Source organism: Oncorhynchus gorbuscha, linkage group LG08, assembly GCF_021184085.1.
Source record: "Oncorhynchus gorbuscha isolate QuinsamMale2020 ecotype Even-year linkage group LG08, OgorEven_v1.0, whole genome shotgun sequence".
Classification (NCBI taxonomy): domain Eukaryota; kingdom Metazoa; phylum Chordata; class Actinopteri; order Salmoniformes; family Salmonidae; genus Oncorhynchus; species Oncorhynchus gorbuscha.
In genome coordinates this window covers 13,521,857-13,527,839 of record NC_060180.1, presented here as the reverse complement: position 1 = coordinate 13,527,839, position 5,983 = coordinate 13,521,857, and the positions used below count along the sequence as shown (strand labels likewise).

Here is a 5,983-nt window from a genome sequence, read left to right as displayed (position 1 = left end):
ACTTTTCTTGGTGAGGTAATACGGTTGGCATTTGATTGTGAGGTATTCTAGGTCGGGTGAACAAAAAGGACTTGAGTTTCTGTACGATATCACAATCACACCATGAGTAGTTAATCATGAAACATATACTCTGCCTTTCTTTTTCCCGGAGAGTTGTTTATTCCTGTCTGCGCGATGTACTGAGAAACCCAGCTGGCTGTATGGACCGGGACAGTATATCAGAGCCATGATCCCATGAAACAGAGTATGTTTCAGTCCCTGATGTCTTTCTAGAATGAGATCCTCGCCCTGAGCTTGTCTACTTTATTGTCCAGAGACCGAACATTAGTGAGTAATATACTGTGAAGCGGTGGATGTTGTGCACACCTCCTGAGTCTGACTAGAAACCCACTCTGAATACCTCTTCTTCGCAGTCAGCGGCGTCTTGGAGCAGCCTCTGGGATGAGTTCAATTTCCTTGGGGAGTACAAACAAAGGATCCAATTCGGGAAAGTCTTATTCCTGGTCGTAATGCTGGTGAGTTTCCGCCACTCTGATATCCGAAAGTTATTTCTGGCTGTATGTAATAACACAAAAAACTCTCTGGGCTAATAATGTAAGAAAAAAACACAACCCCCCCCCCCCCCCCCAAATACAGCCAAGTTGCTTAAGAGCTCGAAGCAGAGCTGCCATGTCTGTCGGTGCCATCATGTAGCACCATCATGCGGAGTGTCTCGGATGAAATTGTAATGACCCTCGGTTTATAAGCATGGATATCAACTCTGCTGTTTGAGAATACTTTTGCTGCACAGTCGACAGCGCGCTGGACTTCGGGCTAGAAGGTCAAGGGTTCAAGACCTGCTCCCTGCCTGTGTCATTACACTGGTGTCAGAAGTGATCGGACCTTGCATCCATGACAGTGCGTGGGCATGGTCAGTGAGCGTGTTCCTATAAGACTTAGAGTCGCAAGCTAGTGCGAGGACACACTCTTTGAAAGGAGGGAGTAGTGTAAGGACCCTGGGTTTATAAGCACTGATATCGACTCCACCGCCCAGCCGACTTAGGGCTAGAAGGTCGAGGGTTCGAGACCTGCTCCCTGCTGTTTCATTACAAAATGTTCTGAGACCGGGTTGCAACAAGAGACACAGATCAAAGCAGGCCTCCAAGACCCAAATATTGTTCTCAGTCGCAAACCGAAGCTAAATAAGTCAGTTCAGACCCGTTAAGGTGATTCATTACAGGTGACTATTATTACGCCCTGACAAAAAATATATATATATTTTTAGTATCTAGTTAGTTAGTGTAGTCTACTTGCATTGATTATATCTTGAGAAAGAATTCAAATCACCCTACAGTTCTACCACATATTTTCTTTTAACGATCTAGGCTACTAGCTACAGCAGTTTACACGTAGGAACAGAACTTCGTGACATTTTTGCACATCAGGCGGGAGGAATTTCGCAGGTGCACTGGATGAACTTTCACCCCCACAAACGGATTCATTGTTTTGATTCAGCTAGCGTTGCATTGCATATGTATGTGCTTAGAGACCACCCGATTGATAGCTTCCATAGAAACAGCCGTTGTTGAGTGATGCCTATGTAGCTAGACGGAACCGTTGTGTTGTCCGAAAGACGAACAAAAACAATGTCTCTGGAACGATATTATAGCATAGCTAGCGAGCTGGCTAACCTGACCTTTCGCAACAACAACATGGGAACGCTATTACAACGGAGCTGATCAATAATTTGTCGCCACTGGTCAATTAACGTTACTTAGTACAGACAAATTCATGCTTACTTACACTTTGCTAATATTTTGAAAAGGTAAGTTGATTCGCCAGCTAACTTGACTAGCTACGAAAGTTAGCTCCTTGGTTACCAGGTTACGGTCAGCTGTTCCAGCAATCAATGTTGGATGATGTTGATGTTCCAGCAATCAATGTTGGATGATGTTCCAGCAATCAATGTTGGATGATGTTCCAGAAATCAATGTTGGATGCTCTCACAATGATCGATGACATTGGTTAGCTAAAAGGAACTGCTAAATAATACGTTATGTCAATATGTTGTCATGTTTTTCTGTCATCTGTCTGCGAATTGATAATATTTCATAATGTGTTGTGATGGATACAGTTTTATTAACGTTATTTCACCTGAAACAGTCACTAACTTCCAATGGGCGAGGAAAAGCCAGAGACGTTGGACTTCGTCAAAGACTTCCAAGAGTATCTCAGTCAGCAGACTCAACATGTGAACATGATCTCAGGCTCTGTCAGTGGCGTCAAAGAGGTGGACGAGTTGCCAGCAGGTAGGCCTAGCCAAGAATGTCCAAGGAACTCTGTTAGTTTCAGAGGTAGACTGGCTCTGGCACTCTAAATAGTCAAATACTCCACGAAAACAATGTAATTTGCGATACAGTTCTAGGAACATAAAGCCATTTACTTTCATATCACATCCAGGCTTTATCACAGTTGCAGCCAACAGTATTTTTCAGTTATAACACATTTCTGATTGCCTTCTTCCGTTACCCACAAAGGTGGTCACCTTCCATCTGTCTTCCATAAACACTCTCTGTAACATGGAAATATGGCCATGTGGGAACCCTAACTCTATACATTTTTTCATCACTAATATTTCTCACTGATATGAAAGATACGTTCCTTATGTTTCCAAAACTGTACCGTAAGCGATGTGTGTTCCCGTTCAGACCGAGCGTAGGAACTCTTAACAAATGTCCCCCAGGAAGAAGATAGCTTTATGAACAGGTGCGAAAGGTAGTTGGCGTCTATGAATGGTGTACGGTAGGCCTAACTATGGCATCAACACGCAGACCATAATTTGACTATCCAAACTGTTATATCCATGTCTCTGTTATCATTCTAAAATCCATTAATGTGAGTTAATGTAATTATTTCTAGATATTTCCCTTAACTGTGTGTTGTAATTATTCCTGTACCTGTGCAGACTGCAGTCGGAATGGGCTGGACCACCCCTCAGCAGATATGTCCCTTGACGACGGCTCAGGGATGCTGGTGGATGGCTTCGAGAGAACATATGATGGCAAACTCAAGTGCCGTTACTGTAACTATGCCACCAGAGGCACAGCACGATTAATTGAGCACATCCGCATTCACACAGGTGAGCTTGAATGGACCCGATAACACCATGCACATGCTACCAGGTGATAGGACTAGATTCATCACTAGTTGAGCATTTTCCCTTATACAAAGCTGGCACCCTTTATTTTCATTAGGCCTAGATAGAGAAATCAATGCCAAAAAACATTTAATTCTAAGACCTTATTCTTCCTTCTAATTATTTATCTCCCTCTTTCCTCTTCTCAAACAGGAGAGAAACCCCACAGATGCCACCTGTGCCCCTTCGCCTCTGCCTATTTGCGCCATCTAGAGGCCCACATGCGCTCCCACACAGGAGAGAAGCCTTACAAGTGTGAGCTGTGCTCCTTCCGCTGCAGTGACCGTAGCAACCTGTCACACCACCGCCGCCGCCGGCACAAGCTCTTACCAATGAAGGGTGCTCGCTCCTCTCTCTCCCACAAGAAGATGCTGAGCGTCTTGCAGAAGAAGACCAGCCTGGGGTACGGTCGCCGGCTCCTCATCAACTTCAGCCCCCCCCCTCCATGGTGGTGCACAAGGCTGAGCACCTGGATGACTACTCCCATGAGCTGCCCCACCTGCGCCAGGAGACCTACGACAACCAGGGCGCTGATGGAGATGGTAGGTCAATGGACGACCACCACAATCATCACCACAACCTGGTCATGGAAAACCCTCTCAACCAACTCTCGACCTTGGCCGGCCAGCTGGCCAGCCTGCCCTCGGAGGCTGAGGACCAGACCCAGCAGCCTCCTGTCTCCAGGTGCAGAGTCCTGTGTGGACGAGAAGCCCTTCCTCATCCAGCAGCCTCACCCAGCCACTGCTCCTGCTGCTGTGTCAGCCAGCACTGCCCATGCCTCTTCCTCCTCCATCACCCCAGAGCCCAGGCCCCCACCACACATCAACTGCAGCCCCGGGGCAGATCCCCGCAGTGAGCATAGTGGGCGCACCAGTACCCCCAGCATCACCAACAGCCAGCCCAGCACACCAGCCCCGGGCCTGCCCTCGTTGCATCAAGACCCCCAGATGCTGCACCACTGCCAGCACTGTGACATCTACTTTCCTGATAACATCCTGTACACCATCCACATGGGCTGCCACGGCTACGAGAACCCCTTCCAGTGCAACATCTGTGGCCACAGGTGCAGGAGCAAGTACGACTTTGCCTGCCATTTTGCCAGAGGGCAGCATAAGCAGTGACTTGTTGCCGGGTCAGTGACTGGAGAGAATGAATGGAGGTTGTTTTTATTTAATTCCATGATGGTGATTTTATTTATTGCTGTTGAACTTTCTGAAATTGGCCTTGATGTAGCCTCTGAAAATTCCATGTAATGAATTAGATTTTATAGGGGGATAATAACATATTTGACAGTGCCCATGCATTTGTAGCTATAGTGTAGGGATGGAGTGGTTTTAGAGGTACATGTCATTTGGCCTGTTTGATCATGAACATTCCTCATGTGGGTTTTTGACATGAACACTATTTTCCGCCTTACGAACATAGTTCTAGATGATGCTAACCCCTTTGTGAGAGTGCTCTTTAGTGGCTGTAACCATAACCAACTAAACCATTTCAGAGTGAAAGACTGCACCATTCATGCCTCCCAACAGTGCCTGCGATATTCACAATCTCTTTACCTGTACTGAAATGGACACATCTTATATGTGGAGATGTTTTTGCATTCGTTTTCTTCTTGTCATTTGTGATGGATCGGTACACAGTGCCCTACTTTAACCACCGGTAGGTAGCCTAGCGGTTAGAGCGTTGGGCCAGTAACTGAATGGTCGCAGGTTTGAATGCCGAGCTGACAAGGAGAAGAATCTGTGCCCCTGAGCAAGGCACTTAACTCTAATTTGCTCCAGGGACACCGTACTACTATGGTGGACCTTGTAAAACAAAACATTTCACTGCACCTCTCCGGTGTATGTGACAATAAGTGCTTTTCTTATTTGAGCAACTTTTTGTTATTTGGATTTTGCATAGAATAAAGCTTAACCTATACATCATGTTATATTCTGACCTTTAAATAACATATGTCATTGCGAGATCTAACACCTTTACTGTCAAAGCAGTATCACCAGATCTCTCTCTTCTCCTTTGTCATGTCTACTGAGTTCAAAATTGCCAAGTAGCACCAGAGATGCCATGTTTTAGCTTACATGTGATGCCTTGGGATTCCTCCTGTCCTGCATAAATCAAGGCATTGCATATTGTGGATCTCAATGCTTTTTTTGATATTTATTGAGTATTCTATTCTACATTTTCTGGCCTGATGGGTGTTGTCAATGACATTGACATTATGCTGAAGTGAAGACTACTGCCTTAGCAGGGTTGTTTTATATTGGAAACTGTTGTCTGTTGCATAGCAACATTTGTGAAGAATAGTTACTTTTACTAGGACTAGTTGCATGTCAACATGCGTACAGGGATCCAATGTTGGAGGGGGAAGTTCACAGAAGAAGAAACACCTGTAAGGGAATTTGTTTGTGTTGTGTCTTTTATGGGACAGGTGAATGTTGAAGTGTTTTGGCGGTCAAATTTTATGTGAGAGGAAATATTAACACATTTCTGAGTAAAGTGTTTTCTAACAGATCGTTTCTTTGTCTCAACTGTCTTTTGTCCGTTTTCTTGGTGTCTCTGAATTAACATTCTGTCAGAATGTGAAATGTCACATATTTGATCTGTTTCAATGCTAGCAAATGGAATAAGATGTTCAGACATCAATAATTGTCTTTTGAGAATGCTTTTAATCATTTTGCCAAAGTGGCAAAGACATACATGATTGTGTACAGTAGCAGTGAATATACTTCATTGCCTCAGGTGAAATGAATTGATAGTTTTAATGATTATAGTTTGTTGAGGCTGGTCAGCTTAGTCTTACGCTTC

The 5,983-nt window shown here is 44.8% G+C and overlaps 1 pseudogene; it reads left to right on the top strand.

Moving 5' to 3' along the window:
• The first annotated feature begins 1,433 nt into the window (after window positions 1–1,433).
• On the top strand, window positions 1,434–5,690 carry LOC124040749 (annotated as a pseudogene).
• The last annotated feature ends 293 nt before the right edge of the window (window positions 5,691–5,983 follow it).